The sequence below is a fragment of the Lemur catta genome, chromosome 12, assembly GCF_020740605.2.
Source record: "Lemur catta isolate mLemCat1 chromosome 12, mLemCat1.pri, whole genome shotgun sequence".
Classification (NCBI taxonomy): Eukaryota; Metazoa; Chordata; class Mammalia; order Primates; family Lemuridae; genus Lemur; species Lemur catta.
The window spans coordinates 19,871,650-19,883,296 of record NC_059139.1 but is presented as its reverse complement, the minus strand read 5'-3'; positions in this window follow the sequence as shown (position 1 = coordinate 19,883,296).

Below are 11,647 nucleotides of genomic sequence, written 5' to 3'. Positions count from 1 at the left end.
TCCTCTCTAGTACTCTGCACTGCCTGAAATAGGACAGCTCCTTGCTAATTATTTCTTACTCATCATTTTAACCTTCGCTCAGGCACCATCTCCTGCAAACCTTTCCCTGGACTTTAAATTTAGGTTCAGTGTACACTCTTGGGCTCTTGTCTGAATCACGTTTTTCACACTGTACAGTCATTATCTCTTGGCACACCCGTCTTCCCCCACTAGGCCACGAGCTCCGGGTGGGCAGGATCATCACTCACCCTCCTTGCAACCGTGGGCTCCTAGCACACCGCCTGGCTCTTTGCGGGCTCTCCAGTACTGTTCCTGAGTAAAAATAACCAGACTGCTCCTTGCCACTCTTCCACAAGCTTCAACTACCCTAAAACAGAGCTCCAGCTCCCTCGAAGCAACCCTCTTGCAGGCACTCTGAGGCTAAGGCGAAGAGAATGACCCACTGGAGACTGGAGCATGTTCACCTTTTCTGGATTTTCTGCACTTAGATTTGGCTGGGTCTAAATGCTCAAAAAATAAGCCCTGAGCCCAGTGGAATCGGGCAGGAAGCAGAGGAGCTTGTCTGCTCTTCTGTGGCTTTCCCGCCTCTCCAAGGCAGGGAGCTCACGTAAAACGGACAAAGCAGGTGAATAACAGCTCCAACAGCATTATTTTGGATGGTAAGATACAGCCACAGAAACCCAGGGAAAGGCTTAGTCAGCAGTGACAGCACCATCGGGTGGCTTGGGACAGGCTTTAGTCACCAACTCCCATAATCTCCAGAAGCAAGTCCCTCTCCAACATTCCTTGTCACAGACAGATGATCTTGATTCAGTCTTATATAATCGTACTGCGTAAACACCTCTCCAGTTCTCCTTTCCAACCAGACTGTTGTCGCTGAGCTGTTCCTATTTAGAAATTTGGGAGCTGCTCTGAGTAGGCAAATAAGGGCATAACTCCCCGCCGTCCCTTGAGACCACCCCAACCAGATTCTCCAGCATGGGCAGTGGCCCCAGAAACATCCCTTTGAGGGGACCCACCTCCCATCTCTGCCAGTAACTGGGCAGTGAGTGAACACAGCTGCCCCACCACCCAAGTAGCCACTTCTGGAAGTTTTCTTTCATTTCTGCTGAAGTATTTGTCAGGTTAAGGCAGAAGTTTTAAATGAGGTTAAAAAAAAAAAAAAAAAAACCACCAAACCTGCAGCTCGCTAATCATTTGTATGCTGAATATTAGCCCATCACGATTGGAAACTCCTGGATAAAACAACTCATAATGAAAATGCAGGGAGACTCGCAACTGCAGCGATTCTAACGCTCACCTCTATTATTATAATAATAGGGGTCTCAGATGGAGCCGTTGAGAACAGTGGCTGCCCCTGACTAGAATTCAACCAGAAAGATCAAGAGAGAGCCCTAATTGCCTTTCTTCTCAGATCAAACAATTGACTTAATTCTCTAGGCCTACACACCGAAATGTGTTTGAGGAGATTCAAATAGGTTACTATGGAGGATTAAGGTTTTCTCTGCAGATTATATACTTTTATGCCCTGTAGTTCATTGCTTGAAGTGTTAAGTAGTTTTGTCAAAATAAGCAGGGCTGGAAGGATTTTTTTTTTTAGAAACTTACAAATCACATACTCTTGCTGAGTAACACAAGGGATTTCTGGTTTTTTCACTTTCCCTCTTTTTTTTTTTTTTAATTTAATGGTTGAGGTTTGGGGGTGGGGAGAAATTAACCATGTTAAAGATTAGTTGGAAATTTCAAGAGGCATCTAAGATAAGAGAAATACAAGTGCGAGGGTTTATTGTGTTTCATCTCTTAAAAATCGTTTCACAAATGATGCGGCTGAAGGAGCCACGTGAAGAGAAGGGATTTTCTTGTGAACGCTTAAGTGCCTGAAGAGAAAGTCCAAAGGGGCTGCGAAATCCGACCCTGGAGGCTTCTCCGTAGTGCTGTGCTAATCAGTGTTATTGTACTCACTAAGACTTCATTTCTGCTGAAAGGAGTTGGCGGCAAAATAAGCTTTTGTTCTCTTACAGTGGGGTACTCCCAGGAAAGGGCACTTGTCGGGAAGTCATCGTGACATTCTGTCCTTGGTTCCACAGGTGGCCGTCGCTCGGCCGATTTCATTCTGCTCAGTCGTCCCTCAGTTCCCTCGGGCATGCACCTGCTTAATCAGAAGACTGTCTGATGAATTTACCCAGCCCGTTCTCTGCACGGAGCACGGGCGATCTGGACACCCTCCCTGCTCTTTTTCAGCTCTCGTGGGTCCGTCGCTCTTAGCAAAGATACACTAAGAAGCTTAATTGATGCTGCAATATTGCACAACATGCACAGCAAATGCAAACCACAGACTAAAGCCCTGACGATGACCGGGCAGCCTGGGTGTGCAAACATCCCCTGGAACCACAGCCCTTTTGCTTTTGTCCTGGCCTGACATAGTCACGGTTACTTTTGGCATCATTTTCCCAGTTTCTCCAGAACCCAGCTTCATTGCCCTGTGTCTTGGCAGGTGCCAGGAAAATTATTATTCTTGCTTTGATCTCTCATCTCCTCTAGCATGGGCCTATCTCCACTTTTCTCAGCCCTGTACTCTGTCTTCCCATATGTAAGAAATCCGTAAAGAGACAGCAGGTCTTGCCAGCGCTCCCCAACCGGTGACGGAGGCGGCCAAGCACTGCCTCACCCCTAGGTGTGCTCTGCAGCTGGGAAACCTCATGCGTCATTTACAGTCCCCTCCCCAAGGAGGCAAATTGCTGATAAACCTCAAGGCAGAGTGAGGCAATGAGCGTGGGACGTAGGATTGCCTTTTGGGGGACAAAGCTAAATGCTGCGGGATGGAAGAGAGAAACCAAAAGCCTGGAGGGAAGGTGTGAAACCCAGAGGCTGGGAATGGGGGCTCTGGTTCCTAAAGGTTGGGGGCCACTGGGGCAGGAAGAGAGAGAGCCGGACAGACGAGGGACATGGGGGGTGGGTGCAGAGAAAAGTCCAACAGGGTCAGAGGCACAAACGCTATGTGTTCAGCACTGCAGACGCGCTCTGTCTCCACCAAGAGAGCGTCAAGAAAACACCTGTTGCTCAATCATGGAGGTGAGCAATAGACCAAATTAGAGCGTTGAGTCCCAGGCCCAGACTGACCAAGAGAACCGAGACCACATGTGCGATGGCCATTTCGGAACCACATGTGCGATGGCCATTTCGGGACCACATTGCTGAGTGGGCTGTTCCCATCTCTCTTCTCTCTGTAACGTTTCCCCTTTGGGTCATCCCCGTCCCGACTGAGTACCAAATGGACCGCTCTGCTCTCTCAGTCCCCAGGCCTCAGTCTTCTCTGTGCAGATCTCCTCTCTGTTAGAGACTCAGCACAGAGTAAGTCCCTCGTGTGGCAAATAGATGAGGCCTTTGAATGCCTTGGACTCACATGCAGAATGAATGCTTTAAGCCAGGGGTCAGCAAACTGTGAAAAGGGCCAGATAGTGCATAACTTAGCCTTTGTGGGCCAACAGGAAAAATTGAGAATGTGACGTAGGTACTTCTATAATAATAAGACAAATTTTCTCACATTTTTTAATTGGTAAAATTAAAAACTTAATAGATGCTGGCATTTGAATCCCACGTAATTTTCACAACCATAAGATATTATTATTATTTTGATGTTTTTCCAACTGTTTAAAAATGTAAAAACTATTCTTGGCTTGCAGGACATGTAAAAGCAGATGTTGGGCTGGATTTGGCCTACAGCTTTGCCGACCGCTGCTCTGAGAAGACTGAAAACTGCCACCACGTGGGGAGCTGCACTCAGCACACTGTGCTCTTCCCTTAGTCTCTGCAGACTGGATCCCGATGATCTGGATAAAAATGCCGGTCATCCAAACCTCGGTTCCCAAATCAGTGCCTGTGATTCATGACCAGTAGACAACATGACAGCGTTATGGAATTTTCTGCTTTTTTCCGGGCTTCAGGCCCCAGTGCCTTTGTAACGAATGCTGGCATGTCACTTAAGCACGTGCCTTCATCAGAAGTCTGCACCAGGGACCACCTGCTGATCTTACCTTTTTATGGCAATATAGGGTTTCGAAGCACTTTGACATAGAGTATCTCACTTAATTCTCCCAAAAATCTAAGAGGTAGCAAAGGTAATTATTATCCTCATGCTATGCTTGAAAAAGGATCAGGGATCCACGAATGGATGGAGAGTGGACCCCAGGTGTGGCCAGAAGCTGGACAGAGCAACAGTGAAGACAGACCTGGACATTTGGTCGAGAGGGGAGACACCAACCAAGAAAATAAAATAATCCTATTAACACTCAAAGAATTGGTACACATACCAAGATGAAAAAGAAACACGTCCTCCTTTGAATATTTCCAGAAATATTTAGCCTTGTTTATTGTAACCTAAAAGCATATCTTAAGGCAAAAGGCTCTAAAAGCTGAATAAATCCAAAAGATAAAAAGAATAGACTTCAAGGTAATAATTACACTTCCAAAAACAGTCCCAGGATGCTTCTAAGGGCCAGTACCTAGTATGTACGTTTTGTTATTGCCGTGTATGTCAAGGTCTTAAAACAGGCTGCAAAGGAGAGCGTGAATTGGGTCACAAAGCCGGAGACTGTGACCCTCTCGCACAGATTGGAAGGAGATCACAGAGGCCTAAGACTTTAATGAGCCGCGGCAGGTGAGTGGCAGAGCTAATCTCGCTGCCCACCAGCGAGAGGTCAGGGAAGCGGGGCCAGCCTGCTGCTGCTGTCTGCTTCTGTCACAGCCACACGGTGACATCACACGAGCCCAGAGTTCTTTGAACACTACCCCCAGGAAGTGTCACTCAGTGACAGAACTGATGCCCTCGGAGGAGAACGGTTCAGAGCAGGAGCTCTGGAGTCAGACTAACCCGGGTTCAAATCCCCAGTCCTCCCCGTCCTGCCTGTGACCTGGGGGAGCCTGCCTTTGAGTGGCTGACGGTTTATAAAGGAGGACGGTGCAGGAACGATGGCAGCAGCTTGTGGGGAGACTAAATGAGCGAATGCACGTAGAATGCCCGCCACGCAGCAGGTGCACAATAAATGTGTGCTATTGTTATCAGCGTTATTTATGAAGCCCAGTAGCAAACCTGAATGGCTTATGACTCTGTGGAGAGGCACTTCAGTGGCAGAAGAAAAAGCTTTGGGTTGGGATTCAAAAGACCTGGGTTGCACGTCAGATTCTGACCCTTGAGGAAGGTTAAGTGATCTGAGGAAAGCTACTCACAGTGCCTGACTTGCCTCGTCTCGGCAACGGGGTTCGTCACGTCTGTCTCACAGGGTCATCGAGAGGATTAAGGAAGACAGGGTGCAAGATTGCTTTCTGGATTATGTTATTATAGAGTGTGACAAAAATGTTCACGGCAACTTCTCCAAATGTACATATTTATACAATATCACATCTCACTCCATAAAAGATTTGAGACATTCTTCAAACCTCAGGCAAAGCTCAAACCCACATAAAAAAATCCACACAAAATAATGAACCACAAATATGATTTAAAAACGAGGGTGCAGGAATAGGTGAAAGTAGGAACAAAAGATCCGGGAGAAATAAACATTCAAAATTGTAGATCAGAAGATTTTGTCTACTTTACTGTTCAAATCGAATATCACATTTATCTCTAAGTTTCCTGGGAGCTAAAGGAATAAAAGTGAAAGGCAGTGTTTCGTTCTTACTGAAAAAAAAAAAAAAATGCACGTATACCTATGTTTCCCTCCCCTTCCCTCCCTCTCCCCTCTCTTTTCTTCAAGTGAAGCAGTAATTTGCAGTCCTCACTACAACCTTACCAAGGTAAGTACTATTCATTGATGAAGAAACCAAGGCTCAGAGAGGTTACCTAGCTTTCCTGAGATCACACAGCAGTATGAGGCAAGGCCACCATTCCAAGCCAAGTCTGCAGGCACCAAAGCCCTTGCTCCCCCCACCGCACTAGTAAAATTGTTTAGCAGGACCCTTCGTGGAGGCTGTTTACTAAAGAGTCAGCCAGGGACTATCTTAGTGCCCCAAATTTCTGCCCAGTGTGTGATTCAGAAGAAAATTACTTTTCAGGGCAAAAGAAACAATGAAACCTTCCCATTACTGGATGTTGGGCGAGCAGAACAAGCCTTGATGGAGGGTATGAACTGGGGACACCGAGGGAGAAAAGGAGTAGTTTGGGCTCATAAATGAGCTTCTCAGGGACACTTGCAGAGGGGCCTTCTTGCCAGCCACTGCGGAAGGCTGTGTGCGAAGGAAACCAGAGCAAGGACAAACAGAATCTCACAGAAAGTGCCCTGAGACAAGAAAGAAAATTCCAGCGCAGACCTGGTGGGGCAAGAGTGGTGTGGGAGGAAGACACCCGTCAGCAGGAGGGAAACAAGGCAAGAGGAGGAAAGAAATAGAGTCCCAACCAGCCTTTTATTCAGGTCTGGTAACTGATACCACAACTCTGTGGTCCAGAATTACAAGTCATCGTAACTAAGTGCGGTTCAAGTTTAGTGTATACTATAAAGTATACACTATACAGTTCCCACTGCTCTTTTTAATAGATCCATAAAGTCTTGAGTTAAGGAGCTCCTCCAGGCACCATCATATTGATATCTGGACCGGAGGAACTTACCCATTATCACAGCCTGGAGTAACTGACACCTGTGATTTTAACAAGGTTTACATCTCTCTGGGCAGCGATAGATTACGTTAGCATGGATTCCACAGTGCATTTCACAATAAGGTCATAAAAGATGCACTGAGTGACGAAGAAGGCAGTGTCTTCAAGCAATATTCCTACAGTAAACGTGGCACATAGCATCCCAAGGCTTTCCTTCTAGTGTCTCCTGATCAAAACCAGGGGCTTAGCTCCTATGGTAGAGCTTGGGGGAAGGAAATTCTGCAGAGGCCAAGATTACTTGGTTCAGTCTGTGCCTTTTGATGTCAAGTTTGATCAAGGAATAGACTTTATGTGGCATTGGATCATATATATACATACACATATGACATATATCTTATATTAATATTTTAAACAACTGTCCATTGAAATCACTTTTCTTAATGTGAGATTTTGATAAGAATTGGACAGTTGACGGTTTGGTTATATTTTTGGACACTCATACTTAAGGGAAACAGTGTGTCAACTGAGGATGAAACTATGTCTTTTGGAAATAAAAAGTAAACAGATGACAATTTTATACTATTTTATGAAACGAGTAGGCAAAGCATACTATCTACTTGGATTGATAGCTATTTGGCTACTACTTAGAGACAAGATGCAGAAAGCTAGACTTGTTCTTGGGAAATAGTTCTGGGACCTTTCTGGTACTTGAAAAAATGATTAATTAAGCCTTGCAAATTTCTCACTATCGAGTGTGAGAAGCAGCTTTGGGCCTGTAAACCATCAGAGCAGTTATTACTAGCTCCCCTCAATGACCGTATAAAACCTGGATAATGTTCCCATAGATAACACAGTTTTGATCAAGGCAGTTTGATACTGCCAGGATGCATTAATTGAAAGATGTCTTTATTTTAGTTTCTAAATAAATTTACCTGTTTTATGAGATAATTGGACATGAACCAATTACATTTTGGACAACATCTGCCAAAAATGATTTTAGTTGGGTCCTATAATTAATTAACTGGAAGGCCTCTGAATCAGAAGGGTTTACTCATTAGTGAATGTAATTTGGAGGAATTTGGGCCATTAATCGCTACTGTGAGGATTACTCAACTCTAGTCATGGTATTTTAGAATGGGAACCACGGCGTTTAGGAGAAGGACCCTGAATGGAATTCCTGCCTCTCGTTCGAATGCGCAGCATTTGCTCAAAGGACCAGTGAAAGAAAGTCAAGGTACAAGAAGTGGCCAAGACAGAAATGAATGTGGGGCCACATCTCCTGGGCCCAACATCACCCGAACGAATTGGAATGCCATGTTAGTAGGTCCAGATGTATTCGGGCTTCACAGATAAGTCATTTACCACACTGCTGACTAAAATCTAGTTTGCAGAGTAAAGTTGTAATGGCTGTATATTGTATTCCTGTCTTTTTTGTTCACTTATTTTTTGCTTGGCCAAGATACCACCAGCAAAACTGGAAATGTGAGGGTCTTTTCAAGGAAAAGCCTCAAGTAGATGGTGGCTCTTAGGAGTCCCCGTCTGTTGTCAATAAACAAAAGGTCATCTTTGTCCCTTGGGATGGTGTAGAGTTACCAGAGTAAGGAGCATAATATCCCACTTATCTGCCTTACATCTTCAACTCTTCAGAATACAGCCTGACACAGAAGCGAGTTTTAAGGAGCCTCATGTGAGAATCCCTGCCCCAAATAAAGCCCTGAAGTCAGTTCCTTAGTTCCTCTCTCAAGACTTATTGACTCTTGTTGATCAGGCTTTTCAACAAGTGTGGGAGTCTGGTTTCTCCTGTTCTTCTGATGGGAAAGAAGCAGTGTACAAGACAGGAGGAGAAAGAGAACAGCTCAGAATACCTGGAGACATGACTGGAGACAGTGACAAGTTTAGTTCAAAGTCAAAACAATGAAAAAAAAAAACCCAATTCTACACCTGGAACTGTATTTTATAGAAGAAACAAATATTGTATATTCATGATAATAATTCTGAATTGAGGAGTGGCTAAATGCCATTTTCCAGGGCATATATGATACATGTTAAAATTGATCATAAATTGTATTTATAAGCTCAAAATCAAATAATATTTTAGCAGGAAGCAGATTTTACCATCTGAAGATAAATAGATATGTACTGAAGACAGACCCAAAATAAGAGGATAATGAAAAGAAAAAGAAAAAAGAAAAAGAAAAATAGCAACTACCTTCCATAGGATATAACAGGAAGTAAACATCTGGCTTCCCACAAAATTTGGATCACGGAAGCTCCACACGGTTTGCACACATGACTAAGAAGAAACCACTGGCAGTAGAGTTTTCATCAAGGAGGAACTGCCCAGGCAACAATTAAGGAAACTCAAGACACACACCACTCTTGGACAGATGTGCTCATGCAATAAGGTGCTTGTGCATGTGAAATTCAGGCACAGAAGTTGGCCACACTGTGGGGTGTACTGGATGGAAACCAGCTGTATAAATATACAAGCACAGGTGTGTGCATTTGTGAACATTGGAGGGGTGGGCACCAAGTCCATGTAAAGAAAGCAGTGCAGACTGGGTTCCATGACCCAAACAGGGTTAAAACATCGCCTTTCTATCATAGAAACTACTGAGGTAAAACTAACAATGTGTGCAAATAATTTGTCTGCGTATCTAGGGGAATGGTGATGACACTACCTGGTCTGTGATGTGTAGGAGGAGGCACAGTGTGAGGAAATGTGCTTTGTTTCTGCCAGGTGGTGTTTGAGATGCTGGCATGAGCTCCCATTAAATGTCTCCCCGCAACCTGGAAGCTCTGATGACACAGGGTGAGCTGCAAGTCTGTGAAAAGGAGTTTCCATAGAGGAATTGAGGTGACAATGCAAACAATAGGAATGAATGCGTTTCCTTCAGAAGAGTGTTGATTGAGCAGAGCAGAGGGTTAAATGTCTTTGTTTTGGGTGGGAGCAATGGAGTGTAGCTGTCCAGGTATATTGTTGAGAGAAACCAGGATAAGACTGAGAGGAGTGGCCCAAAAGAGAAGCAGACAATCACTAGAGCACTCGTGTCCTAAAAGCAATGAGGACAGAGTCTAAAAAATAGCAGGGTTGTCAAAAACGCCAAATGCTTGCAGAATGTCAAGTAGGAAGAGGTCTGAGAGAGTCATATTTTAAGAAGAAAAGAATAATGAAACAGACTTTTCCAGATAGACCCACAGATCTCATCTTTCCTCTATATTACTTTCGTATTGTAGTAGTTCCCTGAATTTTCATGAAGAACTGTTCACTACATTCTATTCCTCTATCTTGAATCGTCACCCAAACCCCACAAAACAAAAACTAAGCAATATCTGATACATGTGCTTTACGCTGGCTATTTTAGACCTCAGCATATTTGGCTTTTGAAAGCATACTATAGCATTTTTTATAAAAGTAGGTGATTGATATCATCCTTTACTGAATTCACTTTTGAAAAACACATTTTCTGGGGTGAAGATATTTTTCCCTGTGTAATGTGGGGACTGGAAACTTGTAGTATTGTCTGATGGTTCAGAAATGCTTCTCTGTGCCAGCTATTGATCCATGTTGTTTGATGACCAAGACTTTAATTCCTATAAAGCATAAGTGTATGGAGGATCGATTTAAGAGTCTTCCATTTGAACAGCACGTCTTGTCCTTCTCGAAATGGTAGTTTTGGTTTTCTCCACTAGGTTACTCAGTGCACTTTCTCTAAAGATCCGTATGACTCATTTACTTGATTTTAGTTCTGGGAATCTTTTATTTCTCATGTGAAATTTATAGTTTTAACTTATTAGAAAATGCAAACTTTGCAATATAACATATTTCCCTTTCCCTCTTATTAGCAGAATTACGCGGTACTCAGGTATAATAAAAGGTTAACCTTGGTCCTGGTAAGATGATTCCCAGAGAAGTATCTGGTTCATATATATTTGCTGAAGGACTGAACAAGTTCCTTTTGATCAGCTCAGTTCTATTTCTGATGTAAATGTCATATGGTGCTTTAGCTTGTAAATTATCTTGGGTTGTCTCAGAAGTAGACTGAGAATTTATCTTGAATTCAATCTATAAAACAAAGAAGCAAGCTGCACCCACAAAAAACAAAGAACAAGACAATGAGTTTCTCTGATTTTTCATGGCTTAATGTAATATAATGTCATCTACAAGAGCACAAGCAATGGTGGTTTCTCCTCTAAGGTGAGTCAAGAAATATCACCATTTCACCATTTTTTAGATAATACTTTAAATTGGTTCAAGGAGATAAGGTCATAGAAGGAGTGGGGTCTTTGAAGTCAGACAGATTATACAAAACTTATTCATGTTGTGACCTTGGAAAGCTAAATAGCCTCTTTGTCTATAAAATTGAAATAATAACGCCAAATATCTCCTAGGATGGTGTATGAATTAAATGCTATAAAATACGTGAAGCCCTGCACTTACCATCAGGTCTAGCTAATTTTTCAAGAAACTTCAGTTCCCTTCCTCCCTTTCCTGTGAGCATCAGCACGCTGAGAAATTCAATTACGGGAGATGAAAGCCAGTCAAGAAACACTCAATTTTTCCTGCTCTTATAAATCAAGAACATATTTATGAGTTATAGTTTATTGTGCTTACCAAAGAAAACAAAAACAACAAACACAAAAACTAGGTACCAAACCTCCCTGTTCCCTTGTATTAGCATGACTGTAAGAGGCCTTGGGGCATGTTTAGTTTGCCGTTTAAAGTCTGGCATTCCTAAGTCCTATGAGGAAGACGACGAAACACTCACTCTGCTTCAGGTATTGACATTCTAGTGAAGAACTGATATTTTCTATAGGATTATTACTCATCATGACTGAAGTTCAATAGATAAATTAAAAGCACAGCCACTCTCAGCCCTGGAAGTGACTCACTTTTCAAGTAGTGCTCTCGCATCACTTGACGATGGTCTGAAAGATGCCCTGGATCAGAAATGCTCGTTGTCAAAGGGGTCTCTGGCTCATTCCCAGAAGAATTTGTGGGTTGTCTAATAGAACTGCACAGGCATTTAGCTGAGTGCTTTCTGGAGCTTGTCCTGC